The 27,674-nt window shown below is 38.6% G+C and overlaps 1 protein-coding gene across 4 annotated transcripts in view; it reads left to right on the top strand.

Moving 5' to 3' along the window:
• FAM135B (family with sequence similarity 135 member B) overlaps positions 1-27,674 on the top strand; it is a 200,638-nt gene that overhangs the window by 91,217 nt on the left and 81,747 nt on the right. The gene's annotated exons all lie outside the window — the stretch shown is intronic.

Raw genomic sequence — 27,674 nt, 5'->3', positions numbered from 1 at the left:
CTTCCTTCGATTTCTAGAAATGTCCTCAAGTTACAGCAGTTTCTGGCATGAGTAGTCTTATACTAATGAAATAACCTCCTGTGAAGACAGCTAGAATTTTACTTTCTTGGGGCAAAAAACCACTCAATAACAAACAACAAAAAATCCAAACTACTCCTGTTCAGAATAAACTATGTTTTATATTTACTTTTTTTTTTACAAAATAGTATTTTCTTCTCCCTGATACATCTTCAGCATCGAGAAAATACTGAAGATTCTTTCACCACTTCTAGAAACAATTCACGTAGACACATGGGCAGGGGTGGGGCGAGGATGGCAGTGCAGTTACAGGATTAGCAGTTGAATTTCATGGTGCTAATGCAATCCAGACTGGGCTCTAATAGCTTTATAGGGCTAACATCAAGACAAGGGATATTTAAGCCATTAGGGCTTTAAACAGTTTCTCCTTGGCTATCTTTGCAAGTGCTTCCTAATTGATTTCATAGATCTGCAAGAGAGCATTATTTAATGGGACTGAACTTAAAGGTACACAGGCCATAATGAGGGTTTTTTTCATGCCACTGATCTCTCTCAGTATGTGCCTAGCTGGGATAGGGCTAATTAAATCACTGTGCATGTTTCAAGAAGACACTCCTATTAAAATAGCATTACAACAAAATAAGGGTGATATAAAATAGTGAATAAACTCCTACCTCACTGGCAAGAATGACTATAAAATAAGTGGAATTCATGAGTTCAGTTTAAATGAAGTATTTTTAATCTTTCCCTTATCGGGTTCATAGGATCTGTGAAAACTGAGAATATATTTTGGAAATGATTATGTAAATTCATAAAGTAAGATCTGTGAATTTATGCAGTAATAAAATATATAAAATATGTAAGTATACAAAATAAATAGGAGGCAGCATTTATCTTCCGATGCACATGGCTTTTTATTTTTATTAAATGTACAGGATTTACAATAAAACCTTGGGAACTGACAGCATTAGCAATGTTTGCTTCCCACTAGATGTCTTCAGCAACAGAGGCAAAAACCCCTGTAGTTTGCAATAATTCAGCAGAGGGAAAGCTGAAGTCTGTGCTAGGCAGTCCCTTGGTAGTGACCAACCAAATGTGAGCAGAAAGAATTCCATGGCACAGGACTGACAGGTTGTGCAGGAAGCCTTGATGACCTACCACATGGTCCACAGTTTATCCATATCATGTGTAAAATTTAGGAAGAGTGAGCTGTCAGTTTGGTCAGTCAAATCCCAGGAGAGCTGTGCTGCAGCCCAGGAGCCCCTGTGGTGTGGTCACTCATGTCCTCAGTACTGACCAGCAGCTTCTGTTGAGTCAGGGTGCATGAACAGGAATATGCTGTGAACATAAATATAGTCACAAAAACAAACACATTTCATTCAAACTCCTAAGCATTTTTAGCAAGGTGTGTTTCCCTAAAGACAAGACAAGACTGGTGGCTGGGGACTTTTCACAGAATCATGAAATCATAAAATCTGGAAAAGACCTCCAAGATCAAGTCCAACCTTTGGGCTGAATACCACCTTGCCCACTAAGCCATACAGTGGAGTGACACTTCTGCTTGTTTTCTGAACTATTCCAGGGATGGTGACTCCACCACTTCCCCAGGGAGCTTGTTCCAATGCTAACCCACTCTTTCAGGGAAGAATTTTTTTTCCTTATATTCAACCTGAAACTTCCCTGACTCAGGTTGAGGTAATTTCCCTCTGTCCTATCACAAGTTGTCTGGCAGAAGAGACTGACCCCCACTTCCTTTCAGGCTGTTGTAGACAACAATAAGGTCTCCCCTGAGTCTTTTCTAGACCAAACCACTCCAGCCCCCTCATCTGCTCCTCATAGGATTTATGTTCCAGATTGTGCTTCTCATTTTTGAGCAATGAAAAGGAGAGAGGGAACAAGGCTTGTTGTGCACAAGCTGCTGTCATACATATTTTATACCTCCACAAAATTCAGCTTCCTGTCTTTTAATAGATACCATGACTGAAGACTGCTTTGGGCTTGTGAGGAAATTATGTTCTGCTCATTCATGTACAGCTCATAACAGCACAAACTCCATTCCCCTCAGCACCCCTCCTACAGGGCTGAGTTAATGCAGACATAGCCTGAATTTAAACTCTGGAAATGCCTTTCTGAGTGGATTGGTGATGGTGTCTGCCTGCAGCAGACAGTGGGCTGAGCCTGTGGGACCCAAGCACGAGCAGCTAGAGGAGCAGGGAAGGTGAAGATGCCATCTCACAGTTATAATTTGTATAATTAGCTCATTGGCTGAATTGTCTTATGACCCTCTAAGTGTTTACCATAAGATTTTAAGCTACTGTATAAATTTTGGGGCAAGGATTCATAGAAGTAGTGAACATACAGTCTCATGGATTTCCAGGCTACAGGTACAAGCTGAAAACCTGCAGGAGCTTATCTTAAAAACATGTATTTAAACCATCTTGTTTAGCTCATTCCTCCAAACACTGGGAGAATGAGCAATGCTCAGAAACAGTTAGTGTTAGCTGTTTTATTTTGATGTTCTGCACTGTATGAAAGAGGGGAAAATGGATACCAGAGCAGTGCAGAAGCAGGCAAGTTAAAGAACATGGTATGCATGGGATAAATCTTGGTAGCATTATTGCCAACAGAGACTTGGAGGGTGAATTACAACATTGAAGTTGCCTGATAAACCCAATCTCAGAAAGAATATAAATTTCCATCTCTTCTGCAGTGTTTTGCAGTAGTCTACACACCACTTGAATGCATTACCATTTTGAAACAAAATTATTCTTTAATAGTGAAAGCTGCAATTGGCTTTTTTTGTAAGTTTTTCAACCCACTATGCCTCACTACCATGTACTGCAACCAACAATAGTCATTTGCTACCAGCTTGCCTACTTGTTTACCTTACAGGCCAAGAAAATTGTTTTCCTGGGTGAACATTAAGAAAAAAAAATTATTTTACATGGCATATAACTAAAGAAATTACTGAGGACATTGATTTGTGTCCTGATCTCCTTTTTTTTCTACCCGGAAATACCACATTACCAATTCTCAGTACTCCAAATATTTTTGAAAACTTGACCTGAAAATATAATTACAAGTAATACAAAGTATTTAAGAAAAATTGTCACTGGCTATGCCAATCTTTATTAGACTGTAGAAGTCTTCCATCTAATTTTAGTCAATTAAATTGGGTTATTGTTTGAAAGTGCAGAAAGCCAAGGACAGCCAAGGAATGAGGTTCTTTCTTCATTTTTTCTCATAAAAGGCGTGGAGATAAGATACAATATTTCTTCCAGACAAGTCAAGAAAAAGCAGCTGTGACTGCCATTACACATTGATTCTTTTTATTGGTGATGTAAAATTATGTACCCACAATTTTATGCTTTTTCATAAAATGGAATGCCTGACTTTAGGTGACAAGAAGAATCATAATTTCAACTGTGGTATGCAAAGAAAAAATAATGCAGGAGCATCAGAAAATCGTGGAATCATAGAATCATTCAGGTTAGAAAAGATCTCTTGTGTGCCACCATTACCCTAACACATTAAACTCCACCACTAACCCATGTCCCCTAAAACAAAGAACATTGTGGTAACCTCTGTCTGAACTATCCAAGTTCATGATAATCCACACTGAATTCCTTTCCCTATAAATTAAATTATTTAATTAAATTAAGTCTGTGGCTACCTTTCACCTAAGACATCATTTGAAGGGTTATTTGCATTTCTGATATGCTCCATAATTAACTGTTTGTGCCTGTTTTTAATAAACAAGCAGTGATCTTAATCTCTTCGTTAATGTTTGACTATCTCAGAGCAATTCCCAGTGAAGGAATTCTGCTTTGATTATTAAAGAGAAACCTTTTCTTGTAAATGGCTTCTTAATGCAGTCAAAACAAACAGTTGCAGTTAGTTGCTCATTAGAGCAAGGAGAAACAGCACCATGACTTGTGGAGCAGTATGAAATTGCAGTCATTAGTTTCAATAACTTTTTGAAAGGTAATTTCTTCCTCCATTAAGTGAAGATAAGGTTACTGTTTATGAAGTATGAAGAAAAGGGGTAGAAAATTATGCTTTAGCGAAAATGGGTTTATTTTCAAAGCTTATTGAAAGGAATCTGAAAATAAATAGGTATTTTCTATATAAAATAAAGCATACCTGATAAATACAAGCTATATCCAGAGGGCACTTCACTATGAAAGAAGGTGTTTTGGGGATGAGTTGTCTTCAGCTGTGAGGCCATAAGAGTTGAGCCTATCCCTGGAAGCATTCAAGAGCAGATTGGATGGGGCCGTGATCTAATGGAAGCTTTCTTTGACCATGGCAGGGGAGCTGGATTGAGATGATCTTTAAGGCTCCTTCCAACCCAAATTATGCTATGATTCTATGATCAGACATTTTAAGGCTTGTTAATCCACAATCTAAAGAGAAGTAATTGCATGATATTTCAAGAGAAAAGGAGACAGAAACAGAGAAAAAATAATGAAAAGGAGCAAGCAGAAGATCTTTCTGACTGACATGATATTTCTGTGTGCACGTCTCAGTCATCTTCCAGTCACGGCCTTTTATAAATGCCTCAAAGGATGGAAGCTGAAAAGTATTTGTGGTTACAAGAATTTCCATTCTAGACCTTCAGCTAAGCTGGAAATCATCAATTCCCCCCTCAGGGAAGGTCTGGCTGGGACAGACTCCAGCTGTTCATATGTGGAGAGCCAACACAGTATTTCTGGTGCTTGGGGCCAAGAGTGAACTTCACCTAAATTGGCCATTTAGCCCTTTCAGACCTACCACTCCAGTGCAAGCTGGCCTTCAGGAACCTCTCTTCTCTTCCAGTGATTCTTCCTACCTTTACTATTATGTAAATTTCAATCTTGAGATTCCTTTAAAATCCAGCACTGCTCTAAACATTGGCAAGTCACACCAGTTCAGTGGGCAAATTGCACCCAGACATCAGTTTCTTCTTTTCTGCATGTTTGAAAAATTATGTGTTATTGTAATGTCCCATACTTTACTCAGAGATTTTTGCCACCTGAATTAATATTTGGAATAAATATATGGAGTGGGTGTTATAGAGGTATATAAACAGTGAATTAGTATTTACTCACACAAGTTTCTGAAGAACAGAATTCTTTTCAGTTATAAATTCTCTCACTAAACAAGGCTCTTAAGGAACTAGCAATGAGTTTAGAAACAAAAATAAACACTACCACAAAAAATAGATTCTGTTTGTTTTTGAAAAAACATTAAGTATTTAAGAAAGAAAATTTTCTGCTGATCCTAAGCAGGTCAGTTATTCCATCATCTCAAATTTCAGCATGTCTGATAAATGAACCTTGGTTTATAGAACAAATCAGTGATAAGAGACTGTATTTATGTTAGGATCCTTCATACAAGGAAATTAATAGGACATTTTGCTTTTTATCATCACTGAATCTATGCATGGGTAGAGAGGTAGCTTTATATAATTCTTTCCATTAAGCTAATTCAAAATGTCAAAAGGCAAGGTTAAGATAAAGGATTCCTCTCAGAAATGTGCAGCTTTAATCAAAAGTCACAGTGAGGGAGAAAACATCCTGAACTTTTTGATCAAGCAATTTTAAAATTATGGTGTCTCCTTTAGAAATATAACATCTCCATTTATTCTAAATATAAATATGCTAAACATAATATTTCAAAATTAAAATGAGTATCTTCAAACATATAAATATGAAAATGATTATACATTGAATGAGTTCATGCCTGAAAAATGTTGTCTTTGCACTTTACAAGTAGGCTTATTTTAGCCCTGGAGGGTCTGCATCAGTGTTCCTCTGCCAAAGAATATGTATTTTCAACCTTCAGCAACTGAGTTTTCAAACTTCTGCAACTCAGTAAATGAGGACAAATGTAGCATTTTCAACCCTGGTTTGTTGATTTCAGAGCTTAAATTTTTAAAAGTCATAACTTGTCAGTACAATTTTGGTTTTTATTTATTTTTTGTTCAGTCTGGAATACTAAAGTTTCAATAGAAAGGTACTTGAAACGGGGATGTCAAAATGACAAACTAAATAACAAATCACAGCTTAAGGTCTGCAAAAAGGTCTGATATTTCCTGTTCACTGAGTGCCAAAAAGGTGACAAAAATTGACAACTTGGAACAACTTATGAAAATCTTGACAATCAACTGTTACAAAACAACATATACAAGTTTTATCTATGTCACAGGAGGAGAAAACCCCACAAAATGTACCCAGAATTCTATGCAGGAGACAACTCTGTTTTATTAACAAAGATCCTTAAGTCTGTCATCAGAGCCAAAACCAGGGTTTGTCCTCACGGTTCATAGAGCTGTAAATTCCTTTGAGCTTCAAGTGCCTGGAATGTTGGTGCAGCAGATTTAGTGCTTAGATTGAAGAGCAGGTATATTGTCTTTCTAGAGATATGACAGCTAAAACTGAAAGTTTGTTCTGCATCACTTGAAATCAGTGTGAATTCGGAGCAGTATCATATGTAACTGGCAGCTCTAATAAGCTTAGATTTCCATGAGGAAGGAAATATCAGAGGGACTATGACACACTGAACAGAGGTCTAGAAAACACTAGAAAATTCTGCAGAAGATGGTCCTGTGCTGGATTAATGTTAGAGAATAAATACATAAATAGCACAACTGAGTGTTTTCACAGAACAATTTAGTTTGGAGAAGACCCCTGAGATGACCCAAGTCCACCACTAAATCATGTCCCCCAGAGCCACATCCAGACATCCTTTAAATACCTCCAGGGATGATGGCTCAACCACTTCACTGGGCAGCCTCCTCCAGGGAGGAGGGTTTGACAACCCTCCCTGTGAAGAAATTTCTTCTAATATCCAATCTGAACATCCCCTGGCTCAACTGGAAGCCATTCCTTTTGTGCTATCATCTGTTACCTGGGAGAAAAGAGGAACTCCCACCTCACTACTTCACACAATTGATGGATTCAGCCTGAACAGATCCCTGGCTGGAGCCTTCCTACCCTCCATCAGACCAACATTCCTGTTCAGCTTGGTGTCATCAGCTCTTTTCTGCTGTCATCTTTCTGTTTTTCTAAAAGCTGCTTTTTACATATTTTAAACTCCTACAAGAAAGGGACAGGCATCTTTGTTGAAGGCTGTGAATCACCAATTAAGGGATGACCTTCTATGGATCTAAAATGCAGAGGAGAGTGAGGGATTATATGAAGGAGCATGCAGCATGTCTGGAGCCAGTTGTTAGAGGGGTTCTCCAGCAACGAAATAATTTAGCATGATTACATTCTCATTTATCAATGCCTCTTCATGTCTTACTTTCATATTTAGCAGGTAATTCTGCTACATAACCAAGGTGATAAATATAAAGTGCCAGCATAATCTGAAATGAAAGACTTTGGAGTCTAGTAGCAATTAAATTGTTACTGTTTCAGGAAGGAGCAACTGTATTTTTGTATGAGGACTACAAGTATTTTTAAGACTTTATTAAAAAAAAAAAAAAAAAACCACATATGGATGGTGAATTATGTCCCAGTGTTCTGCTTGGGAAATCATCACAGATTACAGACATTGCAGGGAGTGATGGTTCCTTCAGAATACAGGTGGTCAGGATTGCCTAGTGGCTATGGGATGCAGAACATCTTAAAAATTAGGTTTTAATTATCCTGACATCTATAGATGACAGTTGGATGACAGTTTAAATAACAATTGTTAAGTAAGAAGTCAATATTCAGTCATTACAACATATCTATATATGCTCCTACCAGCTAGAGGTAATAATGGTTCTTCCCTGGGGAGGGTGTCTTGCATAATTTATAAATTAACTTTCTAGCAAATCTTATTTCACCAAGCTTTCTATACCAGCAGAGAACAGTTGTCCTGTAATGGTATGTTAGGCTGTATTTGAAGGGCAGGCAATAAATAATCTGTAACCTGAGCTATGGCTGCGAGATGGAAGAACCTTTGGAAATCTGTGGCTAAGGGTAAAAATAATCTTATCTAAGTGCTGAAATCTGTGCTGTGGGTGTCTCTACCTCAGCTAATCAACCAGTCTCCCTTTTTAGCCAGAGAAGAGAAACAGGTAATTTGAGGGAGTAATTTAACATATCTATTTTAAGATGAGTTGAATCACACCTATTTCTGCCCGTTTACTATAAAAGAAGTTGCAGGAACTTTTGCAGAGAGAGACATTTTCATTGTGCTTGCAAAAGACTTGTCACAAAAAGGCTGTGATTGCAGTTTGTGCCTTCATGTATCTATGCAAATTAGGCAATAATGAAAGGTAGGAAAAGTGACATATTCAACATAGAAAGAAGATGGTGCTCTTGTCTTTCTCAGCAAATAATCAAAGATGGCATCTTGATTCAGGATTTTAAATAATGTTCCTGAAGATTTTTTCAGGGTGAAACCAAGAGCAACGAGAAGACTCCAAAGTGAGAACAACTGTCATATACTTTTCTTAGAAATTGTTTCTGGCACGAATATTAAAAAAAATCAACTGTAGTATGGAAAAAAAATGTATTTATATTTGCCATCCATTGTGGCACTGTAATTTATTAATTGAAAATGAAGTTGTGGAAGTGGTGTAGTAGTTGCTTATTTATATTTTGTAAGACTACAACTATGACTATATTTTCACCATAAACTTCATAAATGAACAAAAAATATCCTGACTAATAGAAGCTGAGTTTGAATTTGGACAAACCAGGAATTTAATTTGAGGTTCAGCAAAGCATTCTGTGCTATTAACAGACCTCTAGGACATTACTTGGTGGTCAGTACATCTGAAGCTCAACACTATGTGACCATAAATGTGAAAACTTACAGAATTTTCTGTGTCTTTCAATGTATATCTGGACCTTCTGGGAAGATTTGCTTAATTACTATTGTAGCCAAGAAATGCTATTTGGTTTAATTTCCCATTGACATCACTGTCAGGGAGAGCTCTGGAAAATTCCTGCAGTCTAGATGTTAAACCAGGGAGCATTCACAGCAGGAAAAACTGTGTCTTATCTGTAAAATGATGGCATTGCTTCAGAGATGCAAATATTTATATAATTTAATGACCTCCCAAACATGTAAGATAAGCAAAAGGAATCCAAATAGCTAGAGACATACACTCTCTAGCAGCTGCCTCAAAATATTCCATCTGAAGAAAAGCTATGTCTCAGGTAAGGCAATGATGTCACAAGAGAGAAATGTTATGGATGCTTTATACAGGAATTCTGTTGTCTCCAGAAAGGGACATTTTTATAGCTAGTCTGAAATGCTCTAAACTTAAGACATAGACCTTTATCCAGTGCTCTGTGTGCAGAACACAGCTCCAGTATGTGAATTGTGACATATTTTTGTAGAAGTATATTCAATAAAAATTTTTAAAAGAAGCAGGTGATTTGGGGTTAGTGGTTTTGGGTTAGGTTTCTCATTGTTTCAGTTTTTCTTTCCCATTTCCACTTCAGAGAAAGTATTGTCCTGCTCTCTGTGAATATTTTTATAGTGAAAACAACTGTAACACTTACTGCCGTTCTAGCAGCTGTAATGAGAGACATATTATGTCCACTCATGCAGTTTTCATTAGTATTAATCTATTTTTCCTTTTTCTCGTTGCTAAAAGAAGCAAAAAAATTCAGATACTATCAGTTAGAGAGGGCTTTTAGCCACATAAACTAGTGAAAGATGTTCTTGCTCACAGCAGTGAGGTTGGAATTAGGTAAACTTCAAAGGTATCTTTGAAGATACTCAAACCATCCTGAGTCTATGATTTTACATATGAATTGCCCTGATCAGACTGAACAAAAAAAATATGAATCTGAATGCAGCAATTTCAATTTTCTGTTTAGAACTGCCTTATATACCCATTAAGTATGTGTAGAAGTGTGTAAACAAATTGGTCCATTTAGGCATAAGCACTTTTGCTGGATTGAGATTGCCCTTCAAGTGCTTACATTTAAATGTGATGTTTAAATTGAATTGATGGGGTGTGTGTGATGGTATAAAACTGTGCTTAGATGCACTGGTCAGCCCTGGCAGAGGACCATTTGTCCCAAGGGGAAAACCCTGGTTTTGCTTTAGACTTCATTGCCTGGGATCCATTTTCACAGAGAGCAAATCTGCTTGGAATGAGAGCCTTGAGCCTCTTGCTGCCTCAAGACCTGATCTTGCTCTCTCACTAACAAAAGGATTGAGGAAACCTTTGGGAAGACAGTGGAACTACAACAAACTGGGCAAGAAGTTAGAGGGCTCAGCTGAGGAAGACATCAGGTTTGTGTAACATCCTGAGGAATGGAACAATTTACAATTTCCATTGTCATTGCACTTGCAGAGATTTTGGGATACACTTGAAGCACAATGACAAGCCAAATGGCTCAAAGAGGGGCAAGGTTTTAGGGGATCAAACCACATTTAGTTTTTTTATTTCTTCCTTTCTATATCTATGATAATGTAAATTTGAGTCTGCTTTCTTATGCCACGAGAAAACAACTTTCTCCACCCTAAGTTACCTAATATTTTTGAATATGACCTAAACTGTCAGAAGCAGGTACTTTCCCCAGTTACTGATGTAAAGTCATGTGCAGTAAAATGAAGATTTATAACTTAAATCTTACAAAGAATCCTGTTGGCTTAAGTAGGTCCTGCTTATTTATTAGATAAGCTGTTGCTTAAATAGCTTATACTGTTTGAGAGATAGAGGAAGAATTTTAGGAAAACCCATGGTCTCACCTTGATTTTAAATTGTGTAGCTGGTAACATAAAATGATGCACTAGGAAACAGGAACTAAGGAAGTTCAGAATTACATACTTGGCCTTTACAGACAGGTGGTAAAAGCTCATGGTCTACTGCAGATGATGTGAAACTTATTCTTCCCCTTCCATATCTGTGTGGAAAGTCATAATGAGTAGTAAAATTTGCTACCACAACCCTCTCCACTGGTAAGATCATAAAACTCCCTGAAATTACATAGTGTCCATTTAAGTGTTCCTCCAGGGGCTGCATGTAAAGTGGGGAGATCAGTGGAGTAGTCGAATCACTACAGCTTTCTGTGTCAGAGTAGAAAGTGATAAAATCAGTCTCCAGCAAACTCTGAGCCATAATTTTTTTTTACTCTAGTATTGCAGGCTATAACTTTGAGAGATCTATTTTACAAGAGTATTTTATAATGCTGTGGATAATTTAGAAAGTATAGCATGACAAGAAAAGTGTGTAACTGAGGGATGGTACTCTATCTTCTGATTTTTCAGCTTAAAGGAATAATATTGCACATTACCTAACAGGTATCAGCTGTTAGTATCAAAAGCTAATATTCAAACAAAAAACAAGAAAACAAAGTTAATTAGAAAAAATCATCAGGAGAGAAACACATTATCCCTTAAGAACAGGAATAAGTCTTTCTCATTGTGTTAGAAGAAACAGTAACGAAATTATTACTCATATTTAGGTCCCCGAAAATTATTTCAGCATTTCTTGCTGTTACAAAAGAAACTCAACTGAAAGCATAGTGTAGAGAAGATCTCTGCATTACAGGCACTTCATTTGGTTAAAGAACACACAAAAAAAGGAGACTGTGGGTAGTACCCAGTGTATATGCCCCGCATCCCACATCCAATGCCATCACTCAAGCCAGCAAATACCAGAAGCAGAAACACAGGAAAGAATTTAAGAGAAACAAAATCCCTGAGTCTTTGTAGCACTGAGCTGTGTGTCTGTATGGAATGTGATAGCTGGAGGAGTTGAGGACACAGGAGGATTTACTAGTCTTTAATTCCTATGATTGCTGAGCTATTTTCTTCTGCTCTGATTTTGAGCAATCAGCTTCTCTCTGTTTTAGTTTCCCCATATGTGTAATGGGGTTAATTATCATAAGGGTATTGTGAATCTTAATTACTTAATGTAAAGAGCTTTTACTTTTTGGGATATATGACAGCGCAGGAGAGTAGATAATTATTCATGGTTTTGAAACTTTTAATGGTTAGTTTTCATTTTAGGAAATAAAACAGCAGATCTAAAGAGGGAAATGTTTGACCTACTATTTCTACTACACACTGTGTAATGCGTCTCAGTGATAACAGTAATCTGAGAGTCTGCTAATGTAATTAAAACCACTGACTTTCTTCTAGGTGGGAGGTTTTTAAATGTGGCTGATGTCCTAAATGGAAGTATGCTGCAACTTCATCATAGCACATCTGAAATTAGAAGAATAATTCTGCTTGTGAACATATTTTTCCCTGCACTCATAGACATTAACATCAGAATTTATTAGTATGCATTTGGAAGACCTTCAGCAGTGAACAAACTTCTGCTTTTGACAGTCTGAATACAGCCAGAGGCTCTGGAGTTTCACCAGGACTGCAGTCCTTCATGGCAAGAAATGAGGGACTGTGGTGGAGGGTGTTGGCCCTCAGCCCTCCAGTGTGGGTGACACAGTGAGGGAGGGAAGGGAGGGGCCTAGGATTTTTTCAAAATATAAAACTACTTCTTTTACCTGCCCACTAAAAGTATTGCCATTCTCCTGCACTGCAAGATGGGAGACTTCTTTCAGAGTCTGGTGAGCAGTGGCACCTCTGGGGACAGGTGCAGGAGATGAGTCCCATGATGGGCACAGATGGATGCAGAGCTCCCTTGGAGCTCAGCCTGACACCCCCTGGGAGGAGGCTGCACCGTCTCACTTGCTCCAAGACCACCAAATTTTGGTTGCACAACTTGTGAACATGAAGCAGAGACAGCTGAGATGAGTGTGCAGTCAAGGGCTGCTGAGAAGAAAGGAGTTTTAAAACTCAAACAGCAAAAATCACTTCTCCCACCAGCTTAGTTGCAGCCCTTCCGCACGGTACCTGAGTAGCACAACATATGCAGCCAGATACTACTTTAGTGGAAATTTTTCTCTTTAATATCTTTTCAACCTTTGGGTTGCTGTCAGATGACACCTTCATGTTTACTGGGCAATGCCCTTCAGTTTTCTGGGAAATTTGACCTTAATGCCTGCTCTGTAAAAAGGAGGATGCATATTTATGTCTTCAGAAGCAACAGGACAAACCAATTAAAATGTGGGAGGAAAATCTATTTAATTTTAAACAGCTCAGATACATTGATTTATGATATTTAGTATTTTTTTTATTAACAGTTATATGAGGTCTTTCCACTTCTGTCTAACACTTTCCACCTGCACATCTCAGCATGTCTTGTTACTGTGAGTTAACTTGGCTTTGAGGACAAGTTCTTGTGAGGTAAACAGGAGCATTTGTCTGTACTGCCAAGCACAAAAAAAAAATATTGAAAATCTTTAGCTTAGCTCTATCCTGATTTATTCTAATAAATAATATTAAAGTGACCTAATAAACACCTTCCCTGAGCTAACTTACTTCCTGAGAGCCTTCACTTGTGCTAAATGTTTCTTTGTCAGCACATTGCATCCTGTCATTTGCTCTAAGAGAAGTTTGCAGGCTGTTATCTTAGGAGGACTGGCACTATTCACACTTGTGCAATTGTTGGTATCATGCCAAGTTTATTTCCCATAATTTTCACTCCAGAAAAACCCACACAAAGCCCAGCACAGGTGTTGGCCACCAATAATGTGGTTTTGTCTGCGAGCCTTCTCAGGAGATGGAAAACTGTATAACCAGAGGTCAAGTTTTATCCAGGAAAATGATGGAAACTACTGAGTGAGGTCTCCCTGAGCCTCCTCTCTTTCCCTGAGTAGTGTAAGGTTTTCCAGCAGTAATGGGGCTTTGGTGAAGGTCTCAGCAAGTTCAACCAAGTTTTTATGAGAGTACTTCCAGTCATGGAGACTAACATCATCCAGTAACTTCCTGGATTTGTCTATTTATGTCAGCCCATCTGTTATCTCACACTTCACCTGGAAGTCATTTATGAAGGTGAAAATCACTTGGCTTTAGGTTTGAATTTTGCATATGTAGGCACATTTTCTACCATGCTCCTGATACATTTGAATAATTTCTTTGTCTGTTGGTCTTGGCATGGGATTCCCAACCTTTGGAGGAGGAATGGGAGTTTCTCACATGATCTTAGCAATAATTACAGACTTGGGTAGTCTTGGAGTCAGATTGAATAGCCTAAGGTTGTATGCAAGTTTCCCTCCTAAGTAACCCTGGAAGGACTTCATTCCACAGGTCTGAAGGATGAATTTTAGGTTACAGAGATTGCTGCTATTTCTTGCCACTGATATTACAAAAGTCCAAAAACAAAACAAAACCAACAACAAAACCCCCCAAAACCCAAATCAAACCAAAAGCCAAACCAAAACAAAAACAAACACAAAACCACAAACAAAATAAAAAAACTAACAAAAAAAATTGTTGCTTACCCTTCCTGTGACTAAAATGAGACAGATCCCATCCTATAAATGTTGATCAAGGCTAGTGGGTGCAACCAAAGGGCGGTGCTGATATGAGGTGGATCTGGGGACCTCATCAATAGTCTCTAAGAAGTATGTGGAAGTCAGGATTTGAGTTTTCCCCATGCCACCTTCCCAAAATCATCAAGGGTTAATTCCCTCTGTCTTAGGCAGTGGAAAGTAGTGTAATAACTCCACTCAAACACTAATAAAGTGGTATTATATTTGTGGGAGATGAAAAATCTGTTGTACAGTAAGGATTTCTGTGTTACTAGACATAATAAGATTTTATTGAAATTGCACTCACCAGAGTTCAAAGGCTCAAGGCTTAGGCTGGAAGACACTACAAAGCATCTCTGAGAGGAACCAAGGAAAGGCTGTGTGGCCCTCTACCAGTGTTACACACAGGAAGCAAACACTGAGGTTTAGACTTCTATAATGACTTTCTCTTTTGTGCATTACAGTCAGAAGGCTAGGGGGTTTTAAATTTTTTAGTTTTTGTTATTGAATTGAGTTTTAGGTTTTAATGAGACTTATGTAAACTTCATAATTTTTTTTCTTTTGATTTCTAATGATAGGAGTTTCTACAATACTAGGAAGAGAAGAGGAGAAAAAAGGAGTTCATACTGTTGCTGACCTATGAAATGTGATTTTTATTTCCTACTGTCCAACAGGCTTCCTCTACAATGTTAGGCACTTAGCTGCAGGTCTTCCATATCCCCCAAAGGACTAATTTACATTGACTTTAATTGAGTACTCCTGAGGAAACAGGTACCAGTCGAGCCTGCCTCAGTTCCCCACCTGTAAAAGAGACATGAACAGTAATTAAAATTAGCATTGTGAGGGATAAAGGTAAAAAATCTACACCATAAGGATGTAGCAAAGGCCATAAAAATGTTCATGTGATGGATTGCCTCTAAGCCATGCAAAAAATTGGAGGCTTTCATGCTATGTCAAAGAGATTTAACGTAGAATGTTGATCACTGTTTACATTGACAGTGCATGGTTTTGGCAGCTGTTAGCTGCAACAGGAAAGTGAATGACTACACACAATGAAAGAAACTCTTTGAATATCATCTGGAAGTGGTGTTTCATCCACTTATTTCTGTCCTTTTGGGATAAAGAGGAAAGCCCATTTAAAATTTTCCTTTTTCATTTTCTTCTTTGTCTGGGTAAGCAAGTCTTTTCCCAGAATGAAGCAAAAGGTTTTCAATGTTTTTCTTCTTTTTAATTGTGAGCCAAGTGGAACCAATGGAAGTTATCAGGAACTTCACCTTCATTTACATAATTGCCATGTGGAATGGGAAATTGGTTTATGCAAGGAAGCTGAGACTCATTAGTCACAAGCATCTTTAGGAGAGGGAGGGCTCCCTGCATTAGTGTTCAGCTGAAGGTTGTGGGGGTGTCTGAGGAGATACATCCCTGTTAGACAGCCAATTAATGAAAACTCCAGTGAATTGAATGGAATTGAGTGTTTGCCTGTTTCTGTGAGGTCACTTGCCTGGTGACTGCAAACAAAATCTTGATGACTTACACAGCGAAAGAAGATGCTGAATACACGTTTGGGGAAGTGTGGGAAGAGGTACTTTGTTTTCTTACAGGGTGATAACCATAGATTAAATAAATGCTTTGTAGTCTGAGTTGTGATGTAGAAATTACTCATTGGTAAAAAAGATAAAGCCCTTTCCTTGTTCTTCAAGGTTTTAGGTCCATTAGCAGCCTGGGGAAAAGGGGGAGTGTAGACCCATGAGGCAGCCAGCCCATTCCTGCACAGGAGTTTGATTGCATTCACTTACACTTCTTGATTCAAATGGCTCCTCCAACACAAGGGGCAGGGGAAAATAGTGTGTTGGTAGTGATTTTGTACAAATGAGAAATTCTCAAATCCGGTTTTTCCAAAAAAGTTCAGGAAAGAGCAGTGCCTCTATGGGGATTAGTCATAGCATACTTTATTCTCCACTGACCCAAGCCTCACATTTAAGGCACTGATTTTGAGATCACTCCCATCCTTGCCAGTGTAATTCAGCACAGGCCAAAGGGACTTGAGAAGCATTCTTGATCTAAAAGTTCATTAACTGGAGTTAAGTGAAAAGATTAAGAATAAGTAACAGCTGTGGCTGAATGGGTTGATCAGAGTGCCTTCTCTTTTCCATCAGATCCTTGTTGCAAGCTTTGAAACAATCTGAGTGCAAGGTAGCCCTTGCTGCCCTTGCTTCAGCAGCTACTGCTGCTGAAAGGGAACAGCATGAAGGGAAAAGCCATTCTCAGTTAGAAAGAGTTCAGCCTTACAAAAATCTTAGATAATTGTAGCAGGAAAGAAACACAGCTATTCTTGTAGGCAGTTTTTGTTTTTTCAGCTCTGCAGGCTTGAGTGGGAAACCATCCCTTTTTGGTGTATTTTGAGAGAGTTCCCAGAAGTGTCCCAATGGCAAACAACTCAAGAGTGTTCTCAAGCAGGAAAGGCACAGCTGCACTAAAGAAAGAGTTGCCATTCCAGCAAGAGTTCTCTTCAGAGGTGCTGACCCAGCTTTACATTAATACATAAATCTTCTTGAAACTGGTGCACTTGCAGTTCTTGCCTGACAAGAGTGTTTTCTCAAAAAGACATTGAAGTCCATATTAAAAGTGTGAAAGAAAAGCAGTTGAATTTGAGTAATTTCAGCCAGAGAAATGTAGACATTAAGAAAACTGCAACCAGATTTAAGAAACATTTACCAGGTGTTGATGTTAGTGTGCTTTAAATTATTCATCTGGTTGTAGAAATTAAGATTCACTCAGCTGTTCAGCTATAATTCTGGCTGATTTAGACACAGCATCTGTAGGATTCAATTTTGGAAAGAACCTTCTTGCCTTTATCCTATGCAGAACTTCAGCTGTAACTAAGAAAAACCAGAGAAAGGATGTTTTTCAAAGAAAAAATTAGTCTTTTTTTTTTTTTTCCCCCAAAACTCCTGAGTTTCTAAAATCCATCTCTTCCTTCAGGAAGGTCTGTTGGCTGAATAAGGCTTCAGAGAACTGGGACACTATACCCAGATTTGGGTATAGAACAGTATGGGGTGATTCTGTGTGCGTTAATGATCCAGCTTTAGGAACATGGAGCCAGTCACTTGCAATTTACTCAAAACCCCAGACCAAGTATCTGGCCAAGCTGGAACAGGAGTGTCTACTGTCAAGTTCACTGCTGAGGTCACTAGAACAGGGTTAGAATTTGGCCCATGGCTTTATGTTGTCCTCAGCCCTGTATTCTTTAAAAAATACTTAAAGGAGAGGCACAAAATCCTCTCAAAACACTGCTGTAATCATCTTATCTGACTCTGCATGTCTCTTATTTGAAGCTTATTTTGTTAAGAGGTTTCACAATAGCTCCCACTGTCACCTTCCAGCTCTGATTATTGCTACAGGGCTGGCTCACAAACAGGTAGAGTCAAGAGTCAATGGGATGGAAAGTCTTGAAAAATCTGTCTGAAAAATGTTTGTCCTTTTTTTTTTTTTTTTTTCTGAATGAAATTTTCCCCTCAGGCCTTTTAATTCCCTTTATTAATTTTGAATAAGTACAAGCTAACTCTTAGTCTTTTCCCAGTGATTCATATCCATAGACCCTTACATGATTTCCCATAGCTCTCATTTTCAAGGGCAGCTGACCTTGCATGGACACTTGCATGTAGAAAAGTGCCTTATTCAAAAGGCACTGTAATTCTTTTCAGCATCTTAAAATCTGTAGAACAAGCTTAACCTAAATCACTATTCCCTGGGTAATGGAAACCAACATCTTGGCTTTAGGCATTTGTAGAAGTATTGAAAGGAGAAGATACATTGTTTTTGCTGGCTTTGAGTCTTCTTACCCTCCTTTATACAGGTAATTTCCTAATTATTGCAATAATGGCAGTGTGTCCTTGCAGCCAGGGGTGCCAAAGGCATCCTGGGGTGCATCAGGAGAAGTGTGGCCAGCAGGTCAAGGGAGGTGATCCTGCCCCTCTACTCGGCCCTGGTGAGGCCATATCTGAAATATTGTACCCATTTCTGGTCTCCCCAGTTCCAGAAAGATGAAGTGCTGCTGGAGAGGGTCCAGCAGAGGCCAGATAGATGGTGACAGGTCTGGAGCATCTTTCCTGCAGGAGCTGGGGCTGTTTAGTGTGGAGAAGACTCAATACAAACAAATATCTCCAAGGTGGGTGCCAAGAGGGTGGTTCTGGACACTTCTGTGGTGCCCAGTGACAGGATGAGGAACAAAGGCCATAAACTAAAGCACTGGAAGTTCCACCTCACTCTGAGGAAGAACTTCATTACATGGAAGGTGGCAGAGCACTGGAACAGTCTGCCCAGAGAGATCATGGAGTCTCTCTGGAGATGTGTAAAACCCACCTGGATGAGTTCCTGTGCAACCTGCCTTTGCAGGGGAGTGGACTAGATCATCTCCAGAGGTCCCTTCTAGCCCAAACAATTCTGTGATCCTGGGATTCTGTGAATATTTTCTAGTTGGAATCGCCAGTATTTCTCTCAGACTTTCCTATCATAAAATTCTTTTAATTTAGCTATAACAGCAGAAATTATATTTTTTTCCAAAGTTATGTCACTTGAATATATAATATTCATAATATAATTCTTTGGGAAAGAGTTCAAAAGTAAGGAAGGGAGCTGTAAGCAGCTGCAACAATCTCTTCTGTTGTCTTCTGTGAACTTTGTAAGAAGTTATAATGCCTCCAGGAAATGGACTTCAATTCAAACCTTGCAAGTCACGTCCTGAATATTGTTAGCTTAAACTTGTTTCCACAGACTGCACTTGGAGTCATTAGTTTCAAAATTATTGGGAATGTTGATGGATAAATTTAGACAAAGAAAAGTATGATTGTCACTAGGCAATAATATCTAAGGAAATATTGGCACTTTATCCCGTGTGGGAGCCATAAAGGACTTACATCCCAGGCTCAGCAGTATTTCTCAGTCAAGGTAGATACAGCAGCTGAAAGCAGTGTGGTAAATATTGAAGAAAAATTCAACTCTCCAAGTACAAACTGGTTAAATGAGAGACAAAGCAAAGGAAAAGTTGGTGGGAAACTGAGACAGTGTTGCCCCATGGTTTGCCTCCTGTCTCTCAAGAAGACAGCACAGGGGTCCAGATCTCTCTGGAGATCCCGGTGCTTTGAGATCCCTTCCAACCCAAACCATTCTATGAGTTCCTTCCCAGGTTTGCTGTTGATTTTCAGGATTACCTTGAGCAGCTGACCCTAACTTTGTGTAAGAGTACTGCCTGTAGTGGCTGTAAGACGTTTTTTGGCACCGTTTTTTCACTTGGGGAGGTAAAGGCATTTACACTTTTGAGTGCAGGCTAGGTTATGTGAGGTTTTCTGGATCAAGAGGATTTGGCCCATTTGAATTTCAAAATCTTAGATGGGTTTTGTTGTGAAAAGCAGGTGGGATTAGATGTAAGGCACTTTATCTTATGATGATCACTCCATTTAAGAGCTCAGTGCAGAACTGTGATATGTGTGCAAAGTTTATGCCAAATAAACCTCAGACTGCTCAGAAAGAAATAACTCATCATTCTTTTCTTCAGTGACCCTCAACTCAGACTGAAGACAATGAATGGTCTTACAAGGAAACAATCCAAGGAAAGAGAACAGCTAATGATACCTTTGGCACATCATGGGAAGGGAGAAAAGTTCACTTTAGTGAACCCAGAGAGAAACACAAATGGCTCCTGCCTGACATGCCTTGATAAAGAAGGATTGGTCTCTTGCTGATTTACATCTGTGTGATACAGATGAAGCCTGAGGATTTCAATTGAGATGAGGTGCATAAAAAAAAAAAAAAAACCAAAACCAGAAACAAAACCCCAAAACCCAACCAAAAAAACCCCCAAAAAACAAACAAACAACCCCCCCAAAAAAAAACCCCAAAAAACCCACAACCCAAAAGCAAAAGCCCCCAAAAACAACAACAAAAAAACCTGCAGCAGCAGAGCTTGATGGAGTCTAATTGGGGAAGCAAATAAATAGGGAAAAAAGTTTATTGTATTTTTGTGCTGAGCTGTATAGACAGCAATTAAATCACTAATCAGGCAAGAGTTGGCTGACCTAGGAAAGGAGCAATCTCATGTCTCATCTGGGTGGGAAGTTTAAAAATATCTGCTCAAAGCTGTATTTAAAGGATACAAAACAAACATAAGAACATTTTGGGTTTCAATTAAGTTTATGGCTTATGGAAACAGTTCCTGTGGCAAATTAGCAATATGCTTTACTTAGAAGCTACTTCATAATGATATTGGCTTTATTTTTAACAGAATTTTTTTCCCACCAAAAAGAAACAAAATTTACTTTTGTTGCATGTGGGTTGGTATTTAGAAGAATTTTTTATTCCTTTAGCCTCTTTAGAAAGCAGATAAAATTGTAGAGTTCTGCTTGACTATCTAAGTGACACCTGTCTGCTTCAAGGGTTTTGATGACACTTCTGTTGAAAACATGAGGCCTTGACACAACTCACCTGTGGTCTGACTCTGCCATCATGCTCACTTCCTTTCTGGAGTCTGTTTTGTAATTTCTTTGCCTTGAGAAACAAGCACTGTACATGTGAAATGTCTCTAGATCAAGTTTTTTATTGTAATTTATGGAAAGAACTTGGGCCAGGAGAGGAACATCTAATTTAAATCACATTATCTTGACCTGGGGACTTGTAGAGTTCTTCCACCTTTTTATGGACAAGTAAAGACTGGATGTTTTTCTGCTTCTTCTCCTATTATATATAAATATCAGAGACCCCCTGAGCAGTAGGATCAGTCTGAGAAGGGATCTGTACAGGTCCACCGGAATGTGGATGAAAAATTTAATGTAGAGGCATCCCTTTGCAGCTGTGGGTGTGACAAACCCACCCTGGATATCACACTGTACATTGAACTCGCAGGCTGGAGAATGAAAGACCCTCAGCTGCAGCAGCAGCAGCAGCTACAGCTGAGATATCAGGTTTCTTGTATCTCTGTCTTGTATCAGGTTTCTTCTTATCTCTAGTTCCTCTCAGGATTAATCATAGAAAGATGTGAAATACCTCATTACTGGTATTGTACACAGAGATAAAAATCTGTAGTACCTTGAAGCCTTTTTTGTATATTTACTTTCATGATCCAGAGTTGGTGGTTTCTTCCAGTGGAAGTCTGAACTTCTGAATCCTCTGGATTTTTATTTTAGAGTAGAATATTAGGAACTACATCCTACATCTGAAAAATTATATTTCTTCTCATATTTTTTATTAGACTGTCACAAAATGTTTTACATATTGAATTCAAAGTAATTTACCCTCTGGGTAAGGTGCAACTGGCCAAAGTGCTCAAGATAGAAGTAAATGTACAATTTCTATCCATCACCTTCTTGAACACAGGAAGCATTAAAATAGCACATTAGGAAGTATTTAGTTCCCAATCTATACCATTGATGGAGGACTTCAAAGTGTTACAAATACATCAGGGAAATTTTTAATTTCCAGTTTGACTTAAGGTCTGGGATTTTAACTCAGGACCTTTCTTTTTGAATCCATAGCTGTTGTGTTGACAAGGGTGTGCCAGATATGCTGTAACACACTAAGGGAATAACCAGTGGATTAATGCAATATCTATGTTTGTCTTTAAAATACAGATAGTCACACTTTTATATATGTATTTCAACTCTTACATTTCTGGACCTCTAAACATTTGGGGATTCCCAGCTGCCAAAGAATTATGTGAACGGTGAGAAAAGTGGAAGAGAATCTTCCCATTGGTAACCAGAGGAAAAGACTAGTTGAAATTAAATTCTGGAAGTGATTTCTTTCTTCTTTGTGCACCCCTCATTTATATGGGGAGGTCTTGGTGGTTATAATGGACATAACTCTCTACATGATGGGTAGGATGAATTTAAACCATATTATTTTAATTTCTCTTTTATTTTATTTTCTTTTATTAGTCTTAATTCTGCTAGAATAGTTCTAAACTTCCTCGAAGGTCAGTACAACAGTGTGAAATTGCAGAGTCTTGTGATGCTGAAAGAGCTGTTTAGTATTTGGGGTTTTCAAAAGGCACTTCAACTGTTCATTTGCCGTATTTAGGACTGGATTATTTTTTATCCTTCAGTCTTTTTTTATCTTTTCATATTACACAGCAAAACAGAATAATGTTGACACTGGAGACAGTTATAAAACATTTGTCTGAATGGTACAAATTGACATTTATTCAAATGGACATTTATACAAATGCTCATTGGGCATGAAAGTGAAGTCTTGTCTTTTTTGAGCTCATTAGGCGATATATTGTTCTCTAAATAGGTTGGAATTTCTCTTCCAGAATTTAATTTTAGTATTGAATCTATCTTTGCTCCAGTTCTTCAATATTAAAAGCACTGATTTTGTGACAAAGTTATTTCTTTCCTCTCTTTCACTCACTACAGCAGCACAGGGGCGGTGAAGGAAAACTCAAATCACCAAGAAGTCTGCTCCAGAATGTGTCAGTGGGTATTTATCAGACACAGTCATTTTCTGTCCCAAAGTCACCCCACCTAATGTGCTTGGTAGGAGCTGTACTTTAGCTCTTACTACTTCCACAGCTTTTTATTAATTTCTCTCATGTGTTAAGATGGACATGAGTGTGACATGTCTAACTGCTGTGCACCTAAGTCCAGCAAACCAGAAAAACCCTTTCAGAACTGGTTTGGAAGAATTTTTATCAAGGAGAAATTAAAATTCCAGTTGAAATTTGCAAGAGTTACCACTATTTGATTAGTATTGGTGAAGACCTATAAATAGCTCTAATTTAAGAAGGCATATGGCTCCAACAGATGGTAAAGGAAAAAAAGAAAGTTAGATAAACAGGGATATTTGCAAAAGGTTTTCTGATCTCCTTTTACATTTTTCAGCACAGTGCTTGCTTGGGTTCTGGAAAAATGGCCTACTCTTCATGTGAGGAATACTTACATGTCTTAATTTTCTCTTAAAGATACCAAAATAGAGTGGCCTGCAAGTATTTAAGAAGTCTGACAATAATAGAAGATTTGAGCTGTCAAGGAAACTTAGAAACTTTTTTTTCTTTTTTGGTAGGGGTTCTGAGCAAGAACCAGCTCTACTTGTGAGATTAGTGGGAATTTCAGATGGTAAAGGCCAAGGAACAGGACAGCAAATGTATGGATGGGTGAGGGAGATGCTCATTCAAGAGAGAGGTTTGGGTTGTGTTTATGGCAGTACCAACCAGGATGCTGTGAGTTGCAGAGATCACTCAGATTACATGTGGATTTCAGCTAGTCCAGACTGAGATTTTAAATGCTTTGGGGAGGCCTCATTGCAGCCTTCCAGTACTTAAAAAAAAAAGAGAGAGGGACTTTTTATACAAATAGGAATAGGACAAGAGCAATAATTTTAATCTAAAAGAGGAGAGATTTAGATTAGATGTTAGGAAGAAATCCTTTCTTTCCTGTGAGGGTGGTGAGGCCCTGGCACAGGCTGCACAGAGGAGCTGGGGATGTCCCATCCCTGGAGCTGTTCGAGTCCAGGGTGGATGGGGCTTAGAGCAGCCTGGTCTAGTGGAAGCTGCCCCTTCCCATGGCAGGGGATTGGAGCTAGAGGATCTTTAAAATCTCTTCTAACCCAAACCATCGTGTGATTATGTGATTATTTTATTAATGGGTTCTTTGATTCTTTCCTGCCAAGGTCAGGATTAAATTGCGAGATGGTATTTCTCGTTCAGACTCAGATGTCTATTAGTTCTTATCTATGTTGCAGTCTCACAAGCTGTGAGTTCTACAGTACTTTGCTCTAACTAGGTACAAAATGGCCATGTATCTCTCTCTACAATTTTTTTAAGGATAAACTATCCAATTAAGAAATGACACCTAATTATCTTTCTATCACCCAATAACTAATCATCCGTCCGTCCAAATGCGGACTGTCCAATTACAAAATACCCCCAAATACAAAATACTACCAAACTCATGAAGAAGAAACTGAAGAAGAAGGACCAGCCACAGCCCTAAAACCTCAATCTTAGCTCTATATATATGACTATTTCTAAAACCTTAAACTCTAAGTTTTCTACCATGTGATATTACACTTCTATTCAAACTACACACCCATCACCCAGTTCTCACTCAGTTTTGGAAGCTTCTCCCTGGCCTCAGGTCAAATGCAGTGTTCTCTTGGGTGCCAGTGCCTGACAGGACAGAAAGTCTGAAATTCTCATCATCCAGGGTTCTCATATTTTATGATACTCTCTCCACCTGTTCATTGCCACCCTCCCTGTTCACCCCTGTTTAACTGACTCTGCAATTGCTTCCAAGTGGCTCCAGGGCGAGGTCGTGTGGCTGGGTTCAGATGCCTTCTGCTGGGATTTACCCACAGCCAGCTTTCCACAGAGGCAGATCACATGAACTGCTGACACCACATGGCTGCGTGGGCAGCAGCATAAGGTTTGTGGGTAGAAAAGTTTCAAAACGTTCACAGCTCATTCTCAAGTGAGTGCCTTGCACTGCCCTCCCGCTGTCTGTGCACGAGTGACCTGGGAGAATGAACCATCTGCCTTTAAAGACTTTCTTCTGTGGAAACACAACATGATATGCTTCTCATGGCCATGAATTAGGCTGAAATACAAAGGTTTAAGCGTGTGCTGGTATTTATAAAGAAATATTTACAGTAAAGCTCTTTTTACAGCTGCAGTATATTGATTGTCCTACATTACTGGAGAGCATCTCTTTCATTAAAACAAAGCTTAGCAGAATCCTGCTTTTCCATTTATCTGAATAGCAGCATAATAATACTGCTTTTCCCAGATAGCAAGAGAGATTCAAGAAGTTGCCAGCATTTGAGTAATTATCTAATTTCAAGTGCTATAGACATCAAGACATTAAAGAGGCTAGACCTAAAGTTAGATCTGTTTTCCATATGGATTTTTCCTGACTGTTTAAGCACTCCTTATTTATTTTAGACCTCTGACACAGTACCCATGAAACTGCAGAGAGCTAATTCTAGAGAAAGCTGGTTGTCCTTCTCAAAGGCCTGGAGTTGTAATTTTATATTTAGAATAATAACAAAAAAAATTACTTTTAAAAAAATTAATATTTAAAAAAAGTATTAATTAATAATACTTTTATAGGCTGCAGAATAGAGGACAGAGTTCAGGTAAATCCTGTCTCTGCTCTTCCTTTGTTAAACTCAGAAGTTAAAGTGTACTAAAAAAAAAGTGTACAGATGGGTATAAATGTGTTGTTTTCCCCTGAAATTCTCAGCATTCTGTAGCCAAGACCTACAGGTTTAAAAGAAAAGTTGTGTAGGATATAATTTGCTGTGCAGGAGGTTTTCATGCGTTTCCGTTGGAGAAACAAATTTTTCCTGTTTCATTTAGGTCTCACAGTCCTTGTTGTATGGAGAAATCTAACATTAAAAGTTATTCTTAGTGTGATAGTAACTTTAAAATAAACCAAAGAATCAACTCCAATGTTTTTTTCATGCTCCTAGTGCCTGTTGGAAATAGAGCTAGAAAGTAATGTGAGACGAGGTAATGAAGGATTTTTAACTTTCCTTTTCTAACCTCTACAAAACAAACTCACTCATGACTTTTAAGGTATCCTCCTGTCAGAGGAACATTCCCTCATGCACTGGTTCTTTGATAAGGGCTGTGCCACAAGGAATTTATATTTTAAAGTTTTGAAAAAATATATATGAACAGACCTCCACGACTTCTCAAAGATTAATACTGCTGGGCAGATCTGGGTTTTCATACCAGGGTGCTGTTGTTGGTTGACACTGATTCCAGTTTTCATTGGCAGGTAGAGACGTCATGAGGAAGTGCAATCAAAAATGTAATTATGGAAAGATTCCAGCCGGCAAGCTTGGAGCACTGACATAGCAGACACAATGCAGAGGGCACAAGGACCAGCCAGTCCTATTGCTTTGCAAACAGCAAGGGCTCATGTGACTCTGGTGGCTCTGGGGAAATAATTTATCTCAAGTCTCATCAAGACTTTGCCATCTCAGAGTCTCTCCTTGGTAGAAATCTGAGGTTGGGATATGCATGTGTCATTGTTTGCTCCATGGGAGAGTTATTGATCTAGAACAATCATGAAACTTCTCAAACCATTTTTATAGCAGTTAGAAAAAAAATGAATAAAAGAGGGTTCAAATAAAAGAATTTTAAAGGAAAGTGATATCATTTAGGCATGATGAAAGCAGAGAAAGAATGCTATAAATGCTCAGAGTTGAAAAATGTATAATTTGGATTTCCTGGAGTGAACACTTGGGATAAAATTGACTGTTGGAGTTTGAGAGAAGGAGTGCTAATCTATCTAGTGTGTGTATTAGGCTCTTAGAAAGTTCAAGGGAACAGTTCTGACCTGCAGAATATTGCCACCACCTTCCATTACTTTTCCCTAGAAATGTTTCCCTCTCCTCACATGAATGGGTGTGGTGTGAGGGTTCTCTTGGGGGAAATTACACCAATGAGAATATTTAAAAGGCAGGAAAATTTGAGTCCCTGTCACATCTTTGCACCAGCTGAGGGACACTGCCAGTCTGTCCAGCAACACTTCCAGTGTTTCTGAACTTCAGTTTCAGTGAAGTTCAGTATTCAGAAAACACTTTCAGTGCTTTCAATTAGAAATGCCAATTTTTCTGGCATATCACACTCCTTCAAAACACAAATAGCACAACAGTCAAGAGAAGAAGATTTCATTATCTGCTTTATCAAAATATACCTACTGCCAACATCAAAGCTATGATTAAGTGTGTTTGATCAGGGGGTTTGATGGGGTTTGTCACATGTCTCAGAACAAGGCTAAGGTTTCTGGTGGTCTTCCCTTCTCCTTCCCCTTCCCATCTGCCTCAGACATCCACCACCCCAACCCACCTCAGTGCCTTTGTCCTGGCAGTGGTTAGAATTCTATGGTTTCTAGTCTCACTAAATTAAGTTTTAAATACGTAACAAAATTGTTTACAGGTCACCTAGCCATCAATTCCTTTCTTGTAAGATTATCTGGAGAAAATTTTTCAAGGGCCTCCAGGATCTAAATAACCCCTCTCTGAATCTTTAAAGAGATGAGTAATTTCTGTATGATGTGCTGCAATAATATTTAGAAACCTCCATCTATAGAAGCACCCAGATGGGAAAGTTAGGTAGACTAAAGTGTATCTGGGGACACTTGTAAGATGGTGAATGGGGAGAGAGGGAAAGCAGGACATGCTATAGTGACTGCTCTGGGCCAGCAGCCTGTGCATCCATAAGTGCAAAGAGCCTTTTCCCCCTTCCTTTTTTAAAAATGCCATTGTTCAATAGCCTGTGGAGGAATTTCTGAGAATGATGGTGGGATGGCATGGAAAGAATAGTAAAGAGGGATGCAT

This window comes from Taeniopygia guttata, chromosome 2 (genome assembly GCF_048771995.1).
Source record: "Taeniopygia guttata chromosome 2, bTaeGut7.mat, whole genome shotgun sequence".
Lineage (NCBI taxonomy): Eukaryota > Metazoa > Chordata > Aves > Passeriformes > Estrildidae > Taeniopygia > Taeniopygia guttata.
This window is presented reverse-complemented; position numbering and strand designations above follow the sequence as displayed.